This window comes from Chionomys nivalis, chromosome 11, assembly GCF_950005125.1.
Source record: "Chionomys nivalis chromosome 11, mChiNiv1.1, whole genome shotgun sequence".
Classification (NCBI taxonomy): domain Eukaryota; kingdom Metazoa; phylum Chordata; class Mammalia; order Rodentia; family Cricetidae; genus Chionomys; species Chionomys nivalis.
This window is the reverse complement of record NC_080096.1, coordinates 17,917,467-17,941,278: the sequence shown is the minus strand read 5'-3', so window position 1 is coordinate 17,941,278 and position 23,812 is coordinate 17,917,467. Positions and strand designations below refer to the sequence as shown.

Sequence of the window (23,812 nt, the reverse complement as noted above, 5' to 3'; positions counted from 1 at the left end):
ACTCAGCCCTGGAAGCTGAGGAACACGCAGTGGCAGTCGGTGCCCACCCTGCTTCCTCCTCCCCAGTCTCCCTCTTACCCTGTGCCTGGCAGGGTGCAGGAAGGCGGTGACAGTGGAATGGAGCATGGAGCAGGACTGGCAGGAGGCACAAGTAAGCTGGGAGAGCAATGGGGGAGTAGACAGAGCTCGGGGCTTGAGTTCTAACCCGCCATCTGCCACCATCCCCTGCCTGGTATGCCACTCTCTGTACAAAGTCTGCTTTAACAATGCAGGGTGACACCCATTCAGCCACCATCCAGAAGGGTTCAGCGACAAGAAAGAGGTGGAGATACCTGTGTCCAATGGCAGAGATCGACAGACACCAGCTGTCCTCTATAGTGATACAGAGGATCCCCCCTGTATCACACAAGTGAACTTCCTCTACCCAAAATGCTTGGAACCAGAGAATTCTGGAGTTCATTTTTTTTCTCAGTATTTCAAATATCTGCATATACATTATGAACGATCTTGGAAAGGGACCCACGTCGAAACGGGAAATTTGCGTTCCTCCTATATACCTTAGGCACGTGGCCAGAAGGTAATTTTTTTTTTTTTTTTGATTTTTCGAGACAGGGTTTCTCCATAGCTTTTGGTTCCTGTCCTGGAACTAGCTCTTGTAGACCAGGCTGGCCTCGAACTCACAGACATCCACCTGCTTCTGCCTCCCGAGTGCTGGGATTAAAGGCATGCGCCAACCAGGAGGTAATTTTCCACAGCACCTTTACTGCATCTGTATCTCATGGAGCCAGGTGTGGAGATTTCCATCTGTGAAGTCATGCTGCCTCCCCCAAAATTTCAGAGTGTGGATCACTTTTGGATTTCTTTAAAAGTCTATTTATTTTAATTTATGTTGTAGGCGTTTTGCCTGTATCTATGTACATGTAACAAGTACATCCTGGTGCCTGCAGAGGCTACAGAGGGTGGCAGATTCCCCGGAATGAGGGAATTACAGCTGCCAGGTAGGGATTGGGATCCGAACCCAGGTCCTCCGGAAGAGCAACAAATGCTCTTAACCCCTGAGGCACCTCTCCAGTCCCTCACTTGGGTAGCTTTTGTCTTTTGGTATTTATTTATTTACTTACTTATTTTGAAACACAGCCTTACTCTATGGCTCTGTCTGACCTCAAATTTGTTACATAGACCACATTGTCCTCAAATTCACAGAGATGCACCTGCCTCTGCCTCTGCCTCCCAAATGCTGGAATTAAAGTGTGTGACACCACATCTATATTTTTTTTCAAGACAGGGTTTCTCTGTGTAACAGCCCTGGCTGCCCTGGCACTAGCTCTGACGACCAGACTGGCCTCACCAAACTCACAGAGATCCGCCTGTCTCTGCCTCCCGAGTACTGAGATTAAAGATGTGTGCCACCACCCAGATCTTTTTGGACTTTTTTAAATTAAAGATTTTTGATCCATAGTGTATGTATGTTTGCTTGTTTCTTGAGGCAGGGTCTCATGTAGCCCTGGTTGGCCTCTAGCCCACTACACCTCCAAAGAGAATCTTAAATTCTGATCCTCTTGTCTCCACCTCTCATGTAGTTCTAGGGATTGAACCAGGGCCTCCTGCATGTTAGGCGAGGACTCTACCACTTGAGTCACACTGAAGCCCTTCATCCAGGGCTTCTTGGCTTCTATTTCTCAGTGTTTCCAAACACTGCCGGGCCTTGCTTTACTCTCTTTGGGTTTCCTGCTGCAGCGCCTGTCTCTGCAGCAAGCTGTGCCGCATTCCCTATGCTCAGCCATCTTCCTGGTCCCCAGACTTAGAAGTGATCTCCTCTGGTAATCGTTGCTGCTGTGACCAAAATCCACAGGAGAGCGGCCTCACAGAAGTGTGGCCTGGACTCAATGCAGGATGCTCTAGCGCCATGCCCCCATGTCACAAATGGTGAAATTGAGGCTCAGAGGTGGGAAGTGATCGGGGATGCACAGCCGGCCAGACTGGAACCCTTTGGTCTCCCCAGAGCAGCGGGCCCCATCATACACAGTCACTGTGGGGCCTCCAGCTCCCATGGCCTATGCCAATGTCATGTCGGTCCATGGCAAGAACTCGGCCTGCCTCCATTCCTCTGTTATTTTCTACTTATCTCGAATTGGCAATAGCGGAGAATAATTGCTGGGTATGTGTGTGGAGGGAGAATAGAGTCCTCCCTCCCTCTCTCCTGTGAACTCTCCCCCCTACCCCCGCCATTGCAATTGGCAGTGGGGTAGAAGGCAGAAACAGGATCTCAGAACACAAACCATGGAAGGCTGGAGCCGAGGTGTGAGGGCTGCCACACCCTGCCCTGAACCCACTCTTACTTAGAAAGCGGCCAGTGTACCAGTGTACAGGAGTTATGGGGATCACAGGTGTCTACCGTCTCACCAGAGCTGTCCCCTCTGGGCAGTGGCCTGTTTGTCCTCACAGTCAGCCACATCGGTGGAGGACGACAGAGGTGGCCAAAGGCACAAACGATCCCTGTGTCATCTGGGCCTCTACGTGCAAACCCTCAAACACGCAGGCGTTGCCCTTCAGGCCCAGAGGCTCGGGTACCCGATGCGCATGCACACACCTAACACGTGTCTGCTAGGCCTGGGCGTGGGCTGCAGTGTGAGCCGTGCTGTGGAGGCAATGTTCTCCCAGCCTCGCCCTCTCCCCCTGCTGCTGCTGCCTCTCTCCATGTCCCAGCTGAAGGATGTGTGTGCAGGGTTCTGCTGTTCCAGCCCCGCCTGAATCAGCCCACGTCCCAGACAGGATCATCTCGGTTACGTAGTGTGTTCAAGGCCAGCCCGGGCTGCAGGAGACCCTGATACAAAAACCAACCAAGCAAACAGGTACCTGGGTGTCCAGGGTCAAGCTTTTTTCCCTTCTGCTTTCGATTTAGCCCCTTACCTCCTATTTGTGCTGCACACACCCACTGCCTAAACACTGGCACATGGGAGAGACTTGTTAAATACTTAGTTAATCAGTGAATGAAAGAGCAAATAGGAAAACTGGTCTTACAGCTTAACCTGGGGCCAGGAGGCCTTATGCGGACCCCACGACACAGATGGGACCCAGCCACTGAGTAAGGGCTGCTCGCAACAGTCTTCAGAGGAGCTTCAAAGGGCACATGAAGAGACTTGTTCAAAGGCATAAACTGTAGCCATGTGATCCCCAGGTCCCAAAGACCTCAGAGGTCACTCAGGCTCCCTCCTGTCTCACTCATGATCCCCAGCAGAACATCTCTCCTTGGATATGGATGCCCGCAGCGATGGAGGGCTTACCTTACTGGGCAGCCCCATCAATTGCAGAACATCACAAGTCCTTCCAGAATCCATCAATTCTATTGTCCCCTAGTGCCCAGAGGGAAGCATCAGCTTCCACACCACACATGCTCACTTTGGGGACCCAACTGTCACCTCACCCTGGCTGAATGGCCCCGCTCTGTCAACAGGAAGGGCATCACTAACCTCTGAATCCCCCACGGTGAGCCACGGCACCGTCTGTGAGCACACACCTTACACACTACATGCTCCTGGGGTACACGTGACTTAATCACCCCGTTTGTGTAAAGAGCAGAAGCAGTATCACCTGCCCCGGCCACCCTGCAGCTGTGGATCTGCCCCTTGTCCCTGGTGACTCCTGGGTCACTGGGCTCTGTCTGCCATCCCACACTGTCCAGATCTTTGCGGGACCTGCTCTGACAAGGCAACTCCATGTCTGTGTGCTCTGAGCAATGGGCGAGCTTGGATTAGGTGGGCTGACGTCTGTGTGCAACCCAGTTTTGGGGTGTAAGTGTAAATGGCTGGGGGCAGGAATCACCAGAGGCCTTACACACTGACTGGCACCACACACTGACCACTACTAGCCAAGAGCTCACGAGGCTGTCAGAAAAAAAAAAACAACTTCCCTGAGAAGCCTGTGGAAGGCTGAAATGCAAACATTGGCCCCAGTATAGCAAATGTTTTTTGTTTTTGTTTTTTTTTGTTGTTTTTTTTTTTAAAGAAAATAAAGGGTTTGGGCTGGCAGGACTCTTCTTGGAGAACTCATTTTGGCTGCCTCTGATCATTCTTCTTCATCCTAAACGCTTACAAATCGCCAACTGCAGGCCCCGTTAGTCCCATCAGGATGGCTATATGCAGAAAGATGACAGTAGAATCGCTGGCAGGGATGCGGGGGAACGGAAGGCCTCAGCGGTGCCGGGTGGTTCTGGAGACGGCACAGCAGCTCTGGAGGGTTCAGCAGGGAAAGTTTCCATAAGGAATATTCTAGCTTCTTTTTCTGTTGTGATACACACTGTGACAGAAAGTAGCCTGGGGAGGAAAAGGTTTGCTTGTCTTACAGTGCACATCATGGTCTATTGTGGAGGGAAGTTGAGGCAGGAACCTGGAGCAGAACCCACGAGACATGCCGTCACACTCACTCTGGTCCCAGCTTAGCCAGCTTTCTTATACAGCTCAGGACCACCTCTGCCTAGGAACGGTGCTGCCACATCAATCAACAGTCACAAGAAATCCACAGAGACAGGACCACAGACCACAGAGAATGCAGGAAAGTCCACCGAGACACTCTTGCTAGGTGACTCGTGAAGAAGAGAAGAGAGTTAGCATTTGAACCAGAGACTCTGATCACAGTAAAATGGCTATTCAAAAAGTTCCTCCTCAGAAAGGTCTACTTTCAAGGTTGGACTTCAGCCAGCCCCTGGGAAGGTGAATTTCTAGAGTGTTCCATCACTGACTGATTGATAAGGAGACCCGCTGAACCAAGACCAGACAAACACACACCTAGCACCTGCTTTTCTGCTGGAGGCCCGGGATTTCAGTCTATGTTAGGCAGAGGTACCGACGTGACCAGTCTCTAAGGAATGTGCATATGACAGTCCCTTCCTCAGTCACAATCTCATGCTGCAGGTGCATCCTATGCAGCTTCACTGGGAGGGGGCCCTAGACACCTGCACCTGGTTCCCCCCAGACTGCTGCCCCTGCATTTGCTTCTTAGTTCACTTTGCTGCATGTCCCCTGCTTTAATAAATCATGGTTGTGAGCAAGACCATGCACCGAGTTAGACCGCGAGACTGCCTACTGAACCACTGAAGCCAGGAGTCGTCTTGAGGGCCCCTGACACACAAACAGAATTTAAACACAATGTCCTAGTTAGTGTAAGCTGTCAACTTGACACAGCTCTAAACTCTACCGAGGGAGTCTCAATTGACAGACTGCCCAGATCAGACTGGGCTGTAACCACGTCTGTCAGAATGTGGGAAAGCCCAGCCCACGGTGGGCAGCACCACCCCTAGATTGGTGGGCCTGGGCTGTACAATGAAGCTAGCTGAGCTCGATGCCAAGGAGTGAGCCAGTGAACAGCCTTCCTCCATGGCTTCTGCTTCAGTTCCTGCCCTGATTTCCCTCATTGACGGGCTGTGACCTGGAAGCGTAAGCCAGATAAACCCTTTCCTCCCCGAGCTGCTGTAGTTATCATGCAACAGAAGGAAACTAGAACACGTAGATTCACACAGAAGCCTGGGTGCAAATGCTCAGGGCAGCACTATTTCCAGCAGCCAAAAGGTGGAAATAAATCGAATGCTAACGGAGTGGTGGACGATCCACAAGCTGTGGTCTATCCATTCAAAAGAATATGGAGCCGGGCGGTGATGGCACATGCCTTTAATCCCAGTACTTGGGAGGCAGAGGCAGGTGGATTTCTGTGAGTCTGAGGCCAGCCTGGTCTACAAGAGCAAGCTCCAGGACAGGTTCCAAAGCTACAGAGAAACTCTGTCTTGAAAAACAAAACAAACAAAAAAATTTAGTGGTTATAAAAAGGAAAAATGCAGCAATATGGACAAGGCTTGAACCCCTACATTAAGGGAAAGAACCAGGCACAAAAATGCCACTTAGTGTATGATTCTAATTAAGAGTGATGTCCAGAAGGAAACCTAGTAACAAAGTGGAATACTGGTTGCTGAGGATGAGGGAGGGGGAGGAAAGAGGACTGCCAATGGGGGTCAGAAGTCAACACTGAGTGTCTTCCCACAGGGTTCTCTAAGACAGGGTCTCTTAACTGGGCTCACCAGTTTAGCTGGGCTGGCTGGCCAACAGGCCCCAGGGATCCTTCTGCCTACCTCCTACTGAGTGCTGACTACACACACATGTCACTGCTAACAATCTGCCTTCAGGTTCCTACGCTTGCAACATAAGCACATGAGCCCTCCCCAGCCCCACGATATACTTTTTAAAAGGTGGTCTTTGTGATGTGAGAATTATGTCTTAATAAAGCTGTTAAAAATTTACAGGAGTAGGGAAAAGAGGGAGGGATGGAGAGGAAGGGAGAGAGAGAGAGAGGATGCATGCACTAGGGAATCTTGCCAAAGGTCAATGCCATCGTCACTAAATATCTTGTCGCGTGGAATTCTATTTCCCAACACAGGAGAATTCACGGTAGAACACTCCCCTAGCCGGCCACCCTGCAGATCTTCCCACTCCAGTGCCTCCCCAGCCTGGCTGACTTTTCACCAAACACAGCCTGTCCTAGAGAAGACAGAGTCCAGTACACAAGTGGGAACCAAAGAGTGCCATGTTCAAAGGGACTGTCCATCCCTCGTCGTTTTCATTTTGATCAGAGGCTCCTTTTACAGTTCAGAACACTTTCCAGACGGTCCCTGGGTGCCAGCTTCATCCCCTCTCTCCTCCCACTTATGGGCTGCTCCTTCCTCTGGGCTCAGTTCTGCGCCCTCAACATCCCCTTCAGCACACATCTCTTGCTATGGTTTGGATGTGGTTTGTCCCCAGTGTAACAGAATTGTGAGGCGTGGCACCCCTGAGCCAGGAGGGCAGAGTAGAGGTGACCAGATCTGGGGCACAACACTAAGAAAGGATTAATGAAGGTCTTGCTGGAGGAGGATGGGTCACACTGGATGGAACTGGCTGCTAAGAAGGAGGATCACACCTTTAGTCCCAGCACTCGGGAGGCAGAGGCAGGAGAATCTCTGTGAGTTCGAGGCCAGCCTGGCCTACAGAGGGAATTCAAAGACAGTCAGGGCTGTTACACAGAGAAACCCTGTCTTAAAAAAAAAAAAAGAAAGAAAGAAAAGAAAAGAAGGAGAAGAATTATTTTATTTTAGAGCCGGCTCACTCCACACCCACACTTCTCCTTTCTGCTCCTCCACCATGGTGTGTGTCCGCAGTGTGGAGTGTAACATAACACTCTTGCACTCCACAACTGTGAGTCAAATTGATTGCTTTTTCTCTTTAAAGCATCCACTGCAGACATTTTGTTATAGCAGCACAGAGAAGACGATGGCATCTTTATAGATAATTTTTAAAAAAAAGGTTGATGCTTATCTATGCGCCTGTTTCCATTCAATACAGGAGAAGTACACATGCCAAGTGGTCAGCACTCGGGAGGCAGAGGCAGGTGGATCTCCGAGTTCAAGGCACAGCCAGGCAACACAGAACTCTGTCTCAAAAACAAACAAACAAACAAACCACACATACACCAAAACAAAAAGCAGATCAAGACAGAGGCAGAGGGGGAGTTAGCACAGACTTACCGTAGAAAAGCAGACAGAAGGAAAACAATTACCCATCATTCCATCTGACTACACTCCTAATCTGTATCTTGTTGTTCCCTATGAATATGACACAAACACACTGTGTTATGACAGACGCTTCCTAAACACAACTCTTAATAACTATGTAACAGCCTGGAGCAGAGCCACCAACTCTTACTTCGTCTTCCTGCCCAACTGTAGACATGTCTGTGACTTCTAGTTTCAAAAGTGATGCTACTGTGTGCATGTTTTTTTTGTTTGTTTGTTTTTGTTTGTTTGGTTTTTTTTTTTTTTTTTTTGGTTTTTTGAGACAGGGTTTCTCTGTGGCTTTGGAGCCTGTCCTGGAACTAGCTCTGTAGACCAGGCTGGTCTCAAACTCACAGAGATCCGCCTGCCTCTGCCTCCCAAGTGCTGGGATTAAAGGCGTGTGCCACCATCGCCCGGCCCGTGTGCATGTTTATACACAAAATATTTCAGACACTTTCCTTCATCCAGAGCCTCATTATCTAGGAAACAAATGAGAAGTTATCAGCATGTGTGGGGGGTGTGGAAAGTGACAATCAGGGAGGTTGGGGCGATGGCTCTGTGGGGTGAAGAGCCTACTGAACAAGCATAAGGACTGAAGTTCATTATTCTGGCACCCATGGGGAAAGCTGGGCCCAGTGGTGTGTGCGTACAACCCCAGCACTGGGCAGAGCCCCTGGGCCTCACTGACCAGCCAAGCTGGCCAAAACAGCAGGCTCCAGGGTCAGTGAGAAGCCCTGTCTCCAAAGATTAGATGGAGGGGCTACAGAGATGGCTCAGCAGTTCAGAGTGCTTGCTGCTGGTGGAGAGAAGCCAGGTTCAGCTTCCAGCCCCCAAGTCTGGCAGTTCACAACTGCCTGTAATTGTGGCTCCAGAGGATCTGACATCTCTGACCTCAGCGGGTATCAGTACTCACACACACTCCACATACACACACACACACACACTTAAAAAGAAAATAAACTTTAAAATCAGATGGAGAACATAAGGAGGATGCTTGACATCGCGCTCAGGCCTCCACATTTGCATGGACAGGCACATGCACACACATACACAACACGTGTGCACACACATACACAACACGTGTGCACACACATACATAACACACATGCACATGCGCCCGCGCGTGCACACACACACACACGAAAGACTAAAGCAAATAGCTTATTTGCTCAATAGTGTATAAAACTTGCCTGAGCCAGATGTGGTGGCTCACACCCATAATACCAGCACTCATGAGGTGGAGACAGGTAACCCTGTAATTCAAGGCTAGTAATACATCAGACCAATTCAAATGTAGGGATGCCAGCAGGGTCATGGGAGGCCCTGGGCTGTAGGATGAGACCAAGGTCCTGTCCGTTGTGGGTGCTTTAAGAAAGCAGGCTGAGCAAGGCATGGGGAACAAGACAGGAAGAAGCAGGCAGCAGCCCTCCATGGCCTCATGCTCCTTCTCCAGGTTCCCATCGTGACTTCCCTCCGTGACCGAGTGGGATCTGAGAGCTGTAAGCTGAAATAAGCCCGCTCCTCCCTGAGTTGCTTTGGTCATGGTGTTTGATGCCATCTATAGAAACTGTAACTAACACGTGGCCCAAGACACTATCTATCCCCAAAGTCACATTTCATAAGAACTATGTGTGACCCAGAGAAGTGACCTGCCCCAGCCAGGACATGAAGGTTAAGGTGAGACAAATGGCTGGGGTTGAGGCAGCCTGGGATACAGCAGATGTTCATATCAGACCCAAGCATAGGCAATCACCATTCGTGCATGTGTGTGCAGTCACACACACACAGACACACACACATGCTAGACAGAGCATGGCTTCCGAGAACCTCCAGAAGCCTCGTTTCCACTCAGAGACCACATATCAACAGACCCCAGAGCCTTCTCTTCACCTGAGCCCATGAGCGTGGAGAGCGAAGCGCCTGTGTAGTCACGGCAGAGCAAGAGTCAGACCCCAAGATGCCTCTAGCTCTTTGTCCAGAGACACAAGTTCCTGTCCCCCTGAGCACACAGCCACGACGCAAGGCCACGTGAATGACACTGCTGGGGAGCGGGCTCATGAGTCACTGTGCTAGAAGTTTTTAAGACTTTCTCCCACGGAAAAGCAGCTCTACTGTCTCAGCGGGCGTGGATGGCCATACCACCGAGGAGCTCGGAACAACCCTCACCAGAGAAAAGAAGCCTGTGAGCAAGAGGAGACACACCCAGCGACAGCTTCTGAGAAGGAAAGGACACCATGTTTGGGACAGAAAGTTCCAGGGCCATTAGGGAAGGACAGGCGAGCATGGTGACATATCTGTTTTAAGATTCTCTCAGACTAGGGAGATGGCTCAGCTTATAAAGGGCTTGCCCTGAAAGTTTAAAGATCTGCATTCTGTCTCCCAGGAGGGAGGGCGGGAGGGGAGGGGGGGAGGGAGGGAGGGAGGGAGGGAGGGAGGGAGGGAGGGAGGGAGGAAGGAAGGAAGGAAGGAAGGAAGGAAGGAAGGAAGGAAGGAAGGAAGGAAGGACGGACGGACTGGCACACACATGTACTACCGGACTACCGGCACCTGCAGACACGCATGCACACAGACTCGCATGCACACTGGCTCATAGCTGCTCCCTCCCAAGCTAAGAAGGGGATTGGGTTTCCCAGTCATTCAAGACCACAATGGGCATCCTGACTGCATGCCTTACTGGTACCCAGCAGTGACTCCAGCCCCATCTGTAGGGCCAGGGAGAAAGGGTTTGGTCTCTAATGACACGGGGATCCAATGACTGCATGCGCAGATTGGAGCTGTGGGCGGTGGTGGCTTCTCCCCACTTTTGTGCAGCTTAAGAAACCAGCTGCCGGCTAGACACCCAGGAGCCATTCCTGCTGGCTCATTTTCTTTTAAATAATTATTTACATTTACATTATATTTCTATGTATGTAAGTGCACACAGGTAGGGCACACGTGTCCTGGCACACGTGTGGAGATCAAAGAACAACTTGCAGGAGTCAGGTTTCTCCTCCCCACGGTGCGGGTCTCAGGCATTGAACTTAAATCATCACACCTTGTAGCAAGCCTCTCTACCCACTGAGCCATCTCTCCATCCCTCTTTTTCTTTTCTTTTCTTTCTTTCTTTCTTTCTTTCTTTCTTTCTTTCTTTCTTTCTTTCTTTCTTTCTCTCTTTCTTTTTGTCAGCCAGGGCTTTATTCTGTAGCCCAACCTTACTTAAAACTCACTACATCAGCTGGGCAGTGGTGGCATACACCTTTAATCCCAGCACTCAGAGGGAAGCAGAGACAGGAGGATCTCTGTGAGTTCAAGGTCAATCTGGTCTACAGAGCAAGTTCCAGAACAGCCAAGGCTATTACTCACTCAGATTAGTCCCATTCTTGTACCTATCTTCCTGCCTCATTGTCCCAAGCCCTGAGATCATAGGCATGAGCCACTGGCTGGCACCTGTTGACCTAGCCAAGCTGTGGGTGAAGCATGGGAGCTGACACATGACCGCTTCTCACTGTCAGGTTTGCTTTGGCTGCTCAGGGGCAGAGACCTGAAATGGCAAGTAGTGGCTGTGATGGACCTGCCTATGGTCAATCAAGGTCCACTGAGGACCTGGACCTGAACCACTGGAGCTCACCCAACTCACCCAAGCACCATGGCTGAGTGTAGTCTTAGAGAAGAGAACTCCTTGCCACCCCAAGTATGGTCTGGCGCCTGCAACTGGACACATCACGAGCTGGGACGCCCTGGACACCACCCCAGACCTGCAGGGGTCTACCAGGCTACCCTCGAGCTCTACCGCTATTGGCTGTGTGATCCCGCTGGAGTGTCACCACAGGGAAAGACAACAACGCAGGTGAAATGCTTAGCACCGTGGTGGCTTGTGTATGTGCCCAATAAGAAGCCGTGGCAGGAGATTACATCCTGCTAATTATCCACTGAACATCTCCCCACCCACAAGCCGCATCAGAATCCCCAATGAGCCCCTTCACAGGCCTCCAAAGCCATTCTCCACACTGGAGCTGAAGCGGTTATTTGAAATGCAAATTTATGCCAAGCTCCAAGTTACCCCAACACATTTAAAACACTTTCATCAGACAGAAAAAGCAAACTCCTTAATGAAGCCATCAAGCCCAAGTCCTGCCCACTCAAGACTCCTGTCAGTTCCTCCTTCCTGATTCTGTCAGCTCCAGTCCTCAAACATCCTTCCCCACTGCCACAGGACCTTTGCATGTGATCTACACTCCCTAGGAACCATCCCTCCCTCTTTTCTGCCTTGTGAATTCTACTGTTTGTTGGCTCTCAGCTTGGCACATTTGCAACTGATGGGGAGCATGGTTTCGTGTTAGTCAGGGTGGTCTGGACCTCATGATGTCACCGTGTAGTTGAGGATGACCATGCCAGACTTCCTTCTCATCCTTCCCAAATGCTGGGATTTCAGGTGTGCACCACTGCACCTGCTGTAGTTGCCACTTGTTACTGAATCCTTGCTGGCATTCTGCATCAGGCCCAACCTCCCTACTGTGTAGATGGATTAGAATAGAAACGTCACAGTGATTGTGATTCGCTAGTTTGTATCTAGTCACACTGATAGTGATTGGCTAGTTTGTATCTAGTCACACTGATCGTGACTGGCTAGTTTGTATCTAGTCACACTGATTGTGATTGGCTAGTTTGTATCTAGTTCCCCACTAGAACATGGCTGTGGGTGCCACTGCTCACTGCTGGCTCTTGCACATCCAAGTCCTGCATGAATACATGTTCATTCAATGTCTAAGGTGAGTAACGACACAGGAGACCCCAGGTTTCAGGTCAGAGGACCCCAGAGGGAGAGGACTGCCTGGAACAGAAGCCCCCAGTGCTGGTATTTAATGTGCCCAGTAAGATCACCTCAGAGACCCAGCACAGCAATGACTCTTGGGAAATCAATGGCTCTTGAGGTACGTGGCTGCTACACCTCTGAAGGCAGCTGCCCCAGCCGCTATACAGAGGGTGGGGGTCAGGAGCAAACCTTACTGTGCTGCCTGCAGAGCGGAGGCCTTCCTGCCCCTTCCTGTGGCACTGGCTAGGCGTGAGGTGGGGGTATTTGGGTAAAGGCAGGGACAAGTGAAACCACAGCCCTGTGGAGACTCTCAGCACAAAGTTTCCCAGGAGTGGGCAGACTAGCCAGCTTCTAGAGTGTTCCACCTTCCTGTTTTTCTAACTTCCTAGTTGTGTATGGGAGGGTACCCTATTTTCCAGGAAACAAAGTTACCACTTTCACAGGCTGACATTTACGGCCCTGGCAGAGCATGCTACAAGCATAGCTCACTTGGTGCTCCCCAGGCCTCTGGGAGGTGCTCTCAGGAGGAGTGGAGGCAAGCAGGGGTGGGGCCAGCACCAGATCCCAGCTCCACCCAGCTCTGTGTCCTTGAACATGAGACTCGGCTGGTTCCAGTGTTTCCTATCCACTGTTATTCCATTTCCTTCATCGGTCCACAATTCCCCAGTGCCACACACATACACGCTTGCACACACACATGCTTGCACGCACACACATGCATGGTCCTTCCTTCCCCCTTCTTGCAGATCTTGTGAGATTAGCCCACACTGTCACACTCACCATCAGAGAAGGAAACTGCGGCACTACCCTTGAGGATCCCAGCAAGCTTCAAGCCCATGACACTCACCTGTCACTCTCAGCAGCCTGCACCATCCACAGTCACCCCATCAAACACTCAACAACCCCAGAAGGTGTCATCAAAAGCTGCCACATCCTGGACGGCAGAGCCAGGCCCTCCCTTCCCCAGGAAACAGCACTCGACACCATCCTGCAGGTAGCTTTGCCAGAACCTTACATCTCAAGTCCGAGGACTCGCTCACATGTTCCCTACCCTCCCTGCACCCCAGTGGCTTTCCCCTGACTCACAAGCCCCCTGTGGCAAACGCCAGCCTCTCTGACTTTTCCCTAAACTCCGTTCTCTGCTCACCATGCTTCAGTCTCAAGAACCTTTGAGCTGGCCTCAGACACACCCGAGCCCAAGGAGCACAGAAGTCCCAAAGTGGCACAAAAGTGTGAGTTCATGAGGTCACAGGTCAAGATGGCATTAATGTCTCGGGTGGATCTAGACTGTTAATCAGCTGACCTTGAGCCTGGGAGATGAGCCTGACTATCTGGACAAGCAACCAGGGTTGTAGGATCTGGACTGGGGTGTCAGAGACGCGGTGGTGGGCACGAAAGGGCTCTGCAGGCCATGGTGCAGCTGAGGAGGAGGAAGGGGCCAGAAGCAAAGGAACGCAGACTCACTCCAGAAGGGCTCTTCCCAGGACTGCTGACTTTAGACGCCAACCTGACAGGGCTGAGGGAAGCTCCAGAGGCTGCTGCAGCATGGCTTCCGAGTGAGTGTCTAAGGATGCTTATGGGAGAGGATGGATGGAGAGGCTGATTTGAGTCAATGCCTGCGTTAGAAGGCCCTGCTCAGTGTTCATGAGAGCCAGCCAAGCACTGAGGGTACCAACGAAGGAAGGGGAGGGCAGGGCATGCTTTCTCTCTTCTGTCTTTGGACATCAGAGCTCTGGGTGCTCTGGCCTTTGGCCTACGAGACTCACATCTGTCCCCTCACATAGCTAAAGACCCCTCCCCAGTTCTCGAGCCGAGGCCGGGTACCCAGTCACAGCCCAGTTCTTCCTTGGTTCTCAGGGAGTTGGTTTTTTTTTTTTTTTTTTTTTTTTTTTTGGTTTTTCGAGACAGGGTTTCTCTGTAGCTTTGGTGCTTGTCCGGGAACTAGCTCTTGTAGACCAGGCTGGCCTCGAACTCCCAGAGATCCGCTTGCCTCTACCTCCCGAGTGCTGGGATTAAAGGCGTGCGCCGCCACCACCCGGCTCTCAGGGGGTTGTTGTGGAACTTGTCAGCCTCCATGAGTGATCGGTTCTTTAGCTAAACCTCACATCCTCCATCCATCCATCCATTCATCCTTCTATCCATCCATCCCTTCACCTATACATCCATTCATCCATCCATCCTTCTATCCATCCATCCATCCATCCATCCTTCTATCCATCCATCCATCCTTCAATCCATCCATCCTTCTATCCATCCATCCATCCTTCAATCCATCCATCCTTCTATTCATCCATCCATCCTTCCATCCATCCATCCTTCTATCCATCCATCCATTCATCCATCCTTCTACCAACCCATCCATCCATCCATCCATCCATCCATCCATCCATCCACCCATCCTTCTATCCATCCATCCTTCCTTCCATCCATCCATCCATCCATCCATCCATCCATCCTTCTATCCATCCATCCTTCTATCCATCCATCCATCCATCCATCCATCCATCCATCCATCCTTCTATCCATCCATCCTTCTATCCATCCATCCATCCATCCTTCTATCCTTTATATAGTCTTATTTTCTCCTTTCATTTTTTGCTTTTTATCTCCCATTCAGTTTTTGGAATAGGGTACTGCTGTTTTCTAGGCTGGCTCACGCAATCCTCCTGACCACCTGGGCACTAAAGTACAGGTGTGCCAGCTGCGTCTGCGCCATGGGCGTGCACGACAGAACCCGGCTCATTTCTCTGTGCTCTGCTGCCTCTAACTCCCTGGAGAACCCTGCCTGACTAACTCTCCCAGAGCAGAATGAACGCAGTCCGGCCAACGCCGTGATTCTTAGCCCAGTGAGACTTCAGACTTCCAGAACTGTAGAGAACAAAAGTCACTGAGTTGGTGAGACCTGTCATGCAGGGATCGGGACACTTACACACTAGCTTCAGACCTTTGCATCTGAATGAGCAAATCAAGCCTGGTATCGCCTCCCACTTCCCCTCCATGGTGGCACTTTCTGCCAGGGTGTCTAATGTTCTGACTGAGGAACCCCAGCTATCGCAAGCCATCCTGGCTGCTGTTAATTTCTCTACTAGATAGAAATTCCGCTTGTGTCTATGCTTCCCTTGAATGTGTGACCCGGTCACCTCCGCGTTTTCAACACCTGGCACAACCTCCCAGAGACAGGGAGTCAACACAGCACGCCAGTCCTGATGGCTCATCAGCGACTAGGTCACCCAGCAACGGATGCACTTAAACATGACGCTGGGCCGGGCCCTTCATGAACATCTAATCCGATGCCACCCCTGCCAGCTGCTGTATCATTCCCACACATCTCTCAGTGTGGGTGCCTTTTTCTATCTTTTTTTCTTTTTTAGATAGGGTCTTTCTACATAGCCTGGCTACCCTGGAACCCGTTATGTAGATTGGGCTGGGCTGGCCTTGGACTCACAGAGGTCTGCCTTCTTCTGCCTCCTGAGTGCTGGGAATAAAGGTGTGTGCCCCACGCCCGCTATACCTGGCATTTGCCGTGGGTTCTGGATAGCTACCTCAGACCCCACACACGGCTATGCCTGGCGTCTGCCATGGGTTCTGGATAGCTACCTCAGACCCCACACACGGCTATGCCTGGCGTCTGCCATGGGTTCTGGATAACTACCACAGATCCTTGTGGTTGCACAGCAAGTATTTTCCAACTGAGCCATCCCCCATCCCCTCCACCATTAGCAGATGAAGCAGCAGAGTCCAAGAGGGTAACATCACATGCTCATGGCCACAGAGCAGACAGTGGCTGGACCAGGCAATGGTGTAGGAGGAGAGCTACGGAGCTCACACTCTTACCAGTGAGAGTGAACTGCTTCCCATCCGGCTACCTGCAGGGATATGATTGGAGTTCCCTCTCCCCAGTGACATTAGGGGCTGTGTGGTTGGCAGGTGGCAGAAGCAGTGTGAAGCCTGGGTCTGACTGATCTGAAAGGCAGTGTCCCTTCATCTCACCGGGATGCTCCAACTGGCTAATGAGTGAGCCAACAACACATCAGCCCGGCACCTCTGGACAGCATGTGGCAACACAGTGTCAGGATGAGGGCTGGCTGCTGTCCGGGCCCTAGTGGCCCATCCTGATGTGTGTTCTCTGTGAAGGCAAGATGTCGCCATTCCTGTTTCTTGAATGCTGCCTGGGTAGAAGGCAGGGACAGCCTACTTTTGCACAGCAGAACCTGGAGTACTCGAAGACATGGAAGAAACTGGTTTTCTATCTAAATTGTAAGAGCCTAAAACCAGGATGTGGAGATGGCTCAGCCAGTAACACACTTGGCGTAAAGCATGAAGACCGGAGTTCAGATCCCAGCACCTGCATCAAGAAGCTGGGGAGACGGTGCACATCTGTAACTCCAGAGCTGGGGAGACAGAGACAAGACGGTCCCTGTGGCTCACTGATCAGCTAGTCTAATCTAGCTAAATCAGTGAGCTCCAGGCTCAGTGAGAGACCCTGTCCCAAAAATAAGATGGAAAATGATGGATAACATGCAATATCAACCTACGGCCTCTGCATGCAAGCGCACACATACAGGTCTAGTTGCATGCAAGTGCACATGCACAGGTCTATCTATATCATGTGAACACGTATATATAACACACACATAAATAATGGAGAAGCCAGTCTGAGTGAAAACCAGGGGGAAAAAAACAGAGCCAGTAGTGGATGGGCCCTGAGCACAAAGAGCTAGGTTTCAGACTGCCTCACCCGGTGACCTGTGTCAGAGTCTGTGGGATTTATAGGAAGCCCCAGGCCACCGGTGGGAACAGAGGCTTCAGGAGGACAGAAGTGTTGCTTCTTAGTTGTCACCTGCCAAAAGGCTGTCTTTGGGTATGGGAGCCACACAGGAGCATCTAGAATTGTGCATTCCTGGAGCTTTACCTTAGACCAAGACGGTTTCAGTGAGGGCTTTTCTAAGAGGCCCTGCCTCTGAACTAGCTAGCAGAGGACTGAGTGGGACATGGTGATATGTACCTTTAACCCAGCACCCAGAGAGCAGAGGCAGATGGATCTCTGTGAGTTCTAAAGCAGACTGGTCCACACACAGTTTTCTGAGCCAACCAGGTCCAGAGTGAGACAAAAGAGAAGGAGGAGGAGGAGGAGCAGGAGGAGGAGCAGGAAGAGGAAGGAGGAGGAGGAGGAGGAGGAGGAGGAGGAGGAGGAGGAGGAGAAGGTCTAAGGGCCCAGCATTCATAGGATGTAAAGGGCCCTGATTCTGGTCCAAATAAAAAGGTTCTAGTCAAAGATGGAGAATGAGGCAGGAAATCAGGCCCTGGGCCAAGTGAGACCACACACTTCATCGCCATGGCTACTGCAGGAAGCAGGTATAGAGCCCATCCTAAAGACAAGGGACAGGAACCTGAGACACACAGCCGACATGGAAGGTTTGAGGCCAGGTTAGCCTGACTGCAACCTCTGCCTCTTCCTGTCCCTATTTCAACCTCATCTACTCAGACAGCATGCCCTGAGCACCAGCCGACTGCATGGCACCCTGTGACTCACGGCTCACACATCCATTCCCGTGTGAACAGACAGATAGCAACCAGCATGAACAACTCAATTGGGGCAGGGAAAGGGGGCGGAGGCAGCTGAGGGGTGAGGTGGCCATGAGTGGCCTCTAAGATGGCAGCTGGGCTGAGCCCCCAGTGGACACTAAAGAGACAAGCCTGTTTCTTCATCTGCAGCCTAAGAAATCTCTCTGTACCCCCAATGCCCCCGCCCCATCCCCCGCAGCACCATCTCCAGTGTAGCTTGCTGATCTCGGCTAGAAATGCTTGCCGAACCTACCAAGAAGGTTACCTGCTCACACTGGGGGGGGGGGGGGGGGTCGACAGCAGCAAACAGCATGAATCAGCCTTACAAATGTCATATAAAACGACTGAGTCCCGGACTCATTCATCCCGAGGCTGCGAGTTCCCACCCCATAAGCCCTCCTGGTGTCTGCATTCATCAGGCTGCTAAGGCAGCTGGCTTTTCATTTTCCTAGGTCTGTGGTGATGGATGACGTGTGGCAGGTCTTCTAAGTTCCTAATAAGGACCAGTGGCGCTGGCTCTCTCACTCCCGCAAGACTGAATTACTCAGGACACACTTAGGATACGTTTCCCTGTGACAGTCTGAGCAGAAGCGTGTACTCTTCAAAGAATCCCTGCAGCCGTCCTCTGAAAAGAGGGTCTAATCACACAGGAGCCAGCAGAACATCAGGCAATTTGATCTCAAACCTTGAAAGAGACACCAAAGAACAATTAGCTAGAAAAACCAAAAGGCCTCCACTTGATAAACTAGTGGGACCGACCAGGAGAGAGAGAAAACTCAGATCTTTTGAACTGCTTCAGTGATTGCAATCAAAGCACACACAGGCCTTGGACTTGCTGGATTTCCAGAGGCCGCATTCAGCCTCCCTGGGATCCATGGTCCCACTCCTAACAGGCTTCTCTGGATATACTCTCGGATGGCACCAGGCTTTTCTCCTTCCTAAGCTGCCTCCACATCTGGAGCTTTCCTGCTGGGGCCCATAAACCTGCCACAAGGAGATGGCAGCTCCCGCTGTGTGGGCAAACCAGACCCCTTCCACAGACGGGAGACAAACGAGCGGACAGCCATGACAGGTGATTGGACAAAGCCGGCACAAAATTCCTCTTTCCCTCACTGGCTCCAGAGGCACCGCTGTGGGTGACAGTGGCTCACTGGGGCTCCTCCATAAATTTCGGAAACAGGCTCTTTCTGACACCTCCTACAAAGGAAAGGCTGCGCTGAGATCCCTGTTCCTGACAGCCGTATATTTTGTATAAAGGCAGAAACCATCTTGTTTGCTCCGTTTGGAGCACAGTGGCTGACAGGCACTGTTGCTTAACACACTGTCAGCTGGCCAGTGAGATGGCTCAGCGGGGAAGGCACCTGCTGCCAAGCCTGATGACCTGAGTTCCATCCCGGGCACCACGTGGTAAAGGCAAGAACCTACCTGAGTACCTTAAATTGTATTTTTGCCTTCTGAGTATGTGTGTGTGCAAGCATGCACACACATCGATACACAAATAAAAGGTTTTTAGAAAAAACAACACTATCATCTGGGCTGAAGCGATGGGCTAGAGGAAGGGGTGGGTAAGGTGTAGGATGAAAGTGAGGTAGAGTGTGATGAGGACAGGAAGGCAGGTGTGGGGGTGAAAGTTGGGGCTGGGTGGAGTGAGGTTGTGGGAGTATCCTCCTTAGGCGGGGCCTCTGCTACACCCACAGACCTACCAATCTCTCTCTGCGGCTCTTCTGGATAGAAGGGAGAAATCCCTCTCACTTCCACAATGGACAGTCCACGTGTGAACCTGGGAAAAATGAGAGGGTGGCTCATGCCATGGACAACAAGACAGGGGGAGTTGGTAGCTGGATTCTACTTCCTCCCTCCTGGATGGAAAGTTCCTAACTGAAAGAGGGACCTTGCATAGAAAGGTAGCAAAAATAAACAGAGGATTTAGATGCAAAAAATAGTCCCTGTGTGATTAGTCATGATCTCTTAAACCACAGAAGGTTTAAACCCTCGTGAGGTCAGTGACAGAACCATCTTCTTCCTGTGGACAGATGCAGCAAGATTTGAAAATGCAAAACCTCTCTAAACAGCTATTTGATTAGAGTGTTTCTTCTCCCCAACTAGGCTGTGGTAATTAGCACAAGCCTGGGAGATGAGATTTAAATATGCCAATCAGTCCGTCTCCAGAGTCTAGCCACACAATGCACAATGTGATTATCTTTAAGTGATAACCACTTTTGTGGGGTCACAGCCATGGCTGGGACTCTGACACCCCACAGATGGCCTCTCCAAGTGGTCTGAGCAGCTGTTCTTCAACTTAAAAAAAAAAAAAAAAAAAAAAACAGCCATTGCCGGCAGTATCTGAAAAATCCCACCAGTGTGACCTTTAGAGGAAATGATTCCCAGTGTTCCCGTTAGAGCTGCCGCCATTTCTTCCATTAACGGGGCACGGGGGAGCCCATAGATTCTCCCCGAGAGCTAAGAACACCCTGTCTTCTCCATCAGTGATCATTTCTTCAGCGGGAAGTCAAAACCCTAAAAACTCACAACATCTGCAGTCCATTTGGGTGTGCAGAGCGGTCTCGTGAGAAACATGCAGAACACAACAGGGTGCTATCCCGGAGGGAGAGCGGCCTGCGGTTAACTGTGTAGAGGCTTCTGCCTTGCTGCTGGGAAACAGTGCCCCTAAGGAGCCACACTGTGTCTGCCCATCGTTTTGAAAGCAAACCCTTTCTTGGACTCAGGTTCCAGCACACTGAATGGACCTTCCCCACCCACTTCTCCAGAGCAGTACTGGAAACGGAACCTAGGACCTCATTCATACTATGCCTACACTCTGCTTCTGAACCAGACTTCCAGCGCTTTGGGGAAAAAAAAGTTTAAAACATCTGTTTATTTAAGTGTGTTCATGTCCTTGCACCTGCACACACATGCAGAAATCAGGAGACAGCTTGCGGAAGGTGGTTCTCTCCTTCCACTGTGTGGGTCCTGAAACGCTGCCTGGTAAGCCACCTGGGGATGGAACTGGCTATCAGGGCTTGATGGCAGGTGCCTTTGCCCGCTGAGCCATCTCACTGCCCCTCCAGTCTTCTAAGCTACCGCAATGATGAGATGGCTGAGAGAGAGAGGCAGGCTTCCCGTCTTCAGCAAGTATGTCTTGGACACAACGGGATGTTACCAGGCAACATGACAGAAATGAATCACACTGATAATCCACTCCATAGTAATGGCTTTTATAATTAAAGATTACCGCAAATACAATAGATCCCAGCCCAAACAGGAAGGCGAAGAGACGGGCCACCTCTGCCTTTCTCAGCAATTCTTCTACCGTTTGCATGCAGGCCACGCTCCTCCACAGGAGTGGAAAGGCCTGGGATTAACCACCCGCCAGGGCCCACAGTGGCCAGGGGCTGTGAGTCTAACCGGGCCATCTCTGTGTGCTTAGAGTCCTCACAGGTGGTAATTACAGCTGCCAGCCTGCTTATGAGGTCTACTCACAGCTGAGAGGGCCACAGACTCTGTGGCATGTCTAGTGGAGGCAGATCCTTCCCGCCACAGTGGCTGGTGTCTCGCAGCCAGCAGGTTTAACCATGAGATAAAGATCACCACACACACACACACACACACACACACGAGGACCCTGCCCCTACCTCAGGAGCCTCCACCTGCCCCCTGCAGTTTCAGCCCCTCCTACCAGGCGCATTCATTGCCCACTAACACGGCATCCCACAGGCTAGCTCAGAGCCAAGCAACCCTGCGTCACTCCTGTGTCCAGGAACAATTCAGACACCACACGCTGGACTTAAACTTCGACTGCTATTGGCCACCAAGCTGTGGATGCCAGTGAGAGCTTTAATTCATAATTAGATGTTGGCTAGACAAATTACCTGCCAATGATACCTCTGCCTTACCACGGACCTCTGCCTACCACGGACACACAGGAGAATGATGGTCAATGTGGGGAGACGTGGAAAGGGGGGCTCTCCCAGGAGGAAATGTTTTACAAAAATCTATCGCCACCGGGCGGTGGTGGCACACGCCTTTAATCCCATCACTCGGGAGGCATAGGCAGGCGGATCTCTGTGAGTTCGAGGCCAGCCTGATCTAGTTCCAGCTAGTTCCAGGACAGGAACCAAAAGCTACGGAGAAACCCTGTCTTGAAAATCCAAAAAGAAAAAAAAAATCTATCGCCACGTCAACAGTTCTAGTACTGTACTGCCTCACTGCGGAGGTTTGAACGGTTCTGGTATCAACAATAGCCCCAAAGTTCTAACATAAGAAGGAAAAAGAAAATAAGCTCAGAGTTGAAAAACAAAGCCGTGAGCCTGCCGTTTTTGGGGGGGGAGGGTGGGCAGAACCGAACAAGAGACGGGCATCACCGAGAGGGGCTCCTATGGCTGACATTCAAGACAGAGGACCATGGGAAGAGTGGAAGGCAGATGGCCGCCGTGCCGAGCCTCTCTACCACAGAACCTTAGTTTCTGTGGAGTGTTCAGGCCCCCAAGACTCCCTTGTGGGAGTTTCAGGGTTCAAAGAACACCAACGAGGCCCAGAAAAAATGAGATCACAGTTTCTGACTCTCTACAACTGGCCTAATATCAATTAATGCTTCCTACTGTCACAGCACGCCCTAAGGAGTATGTGTGTGTGTGTCTGTGTGTGTGTGTCTGTGTGTGTGTACGTAATTACATGCACACATGCAGAGACCAGGGGAGGATGTCGGTTGTCTTCCTTCAGCTGTGTCTGCATCACTGCCTGAAGACAGTGTCTCTCACTGAACTGGAATCTTACCATTCCATCCAGGCTGACCAGCTGGACAGTGAGCTCCCAGAAACCATCTGTCTCTCCTCCCCTAGCACTAGGGTTGTAGGCACACACAGTTATGTCTGACAGTTTTACACAGGTGTTTGAGATTCGAACTCAGATCCTCGTGCTTGCACTAGGGTTATAGGCACACACAGTTATGTCTGACAGTTTTAGATGGGTGCTTGAGATTCGAACTCATATCCTCATGCTTGCATAGCAAGCGCTCTTACCCACTGACTCATTCCCCGGATGTTCTAATATTCATTTGGAAAAGAACCTTAAAGACTAAGTAGGCTTCTTAGATATAGACAGAACCACCACCCCAGAGCCAGACCAGACCGGGACTAATGCTCGCTCAATCTCTGCTCCAGCTGGCCCTCCCCCACCTCTTCCACCGTGAGCTCATCTCTGTATAGGTCACGGCAAACCAGGGCTCTACTTCACGAGTCACCTCACCTGATCATCAGATTCACCCAATGACACACAGCCGAGCTGCTAAGAACTAGGCTAGAGCTCGGGGCTACGACTACTGGGCTCACTCGTGTTCTTTACAGTGAGCTTCTTGGTTGGGTGTTGACGGGTGGGCTTCAGGGAGGATGGGAACCCTTGGAAATGTAAAACCAGGTAGGATGTGTTTGTGTGCTGTGAGCATTGTTCTAGAAGGGAACAGCTTCCAGTTTCATCGGATTCACAGAGGAGTCTCTGGCCCAGGAAAATGTTAAAAACCGCTGTATGTAAGCAGAGTGTTCTCATCTGCCGGAGACAATGGAGGCAAAGGACTTTGGGTTCCCTACCTAATGTCAAAGGGCAGGACTTCCAAGTCGGTGTGTGCGTGTGTGCGAGCACGTGCGCATGTTTACACATGCATTCACACGCACATGCATGTATTTATCTATCTCTCTGACTCTGTGTATGTGTGCGTGTCTGAGTCTGGGTGTGCGTGTGGAGGCCAGAGATCGACGTTAGATTCTTCTTCAGATATGTACACCTTGTTTCTGAGACAGAGTCTCTCATTAGGCCTGGAACTCATCCATCAACCCCAGGCTGTCACCAGCGAGTCACTGGGCTCTGCCTCCCCAGTGCTGGATCACAAG

The 23,812-nt window shown here is 51.1% G+C and overlaps 1 protein-coding gene across 1 annotated transcript in view; it reads right to left on the bottom strand.

Moving 5' to 3' along the window:
* The window catches only part of Man1c1 (mannosidase alpha class 1C member 1), a 143,739-nt gene that overhangs the window by 83,187 nt on the left and 36,740 nt on the right, over window positions 1–23,812 (bottom strand). The window lies entirely within an intron of this gene.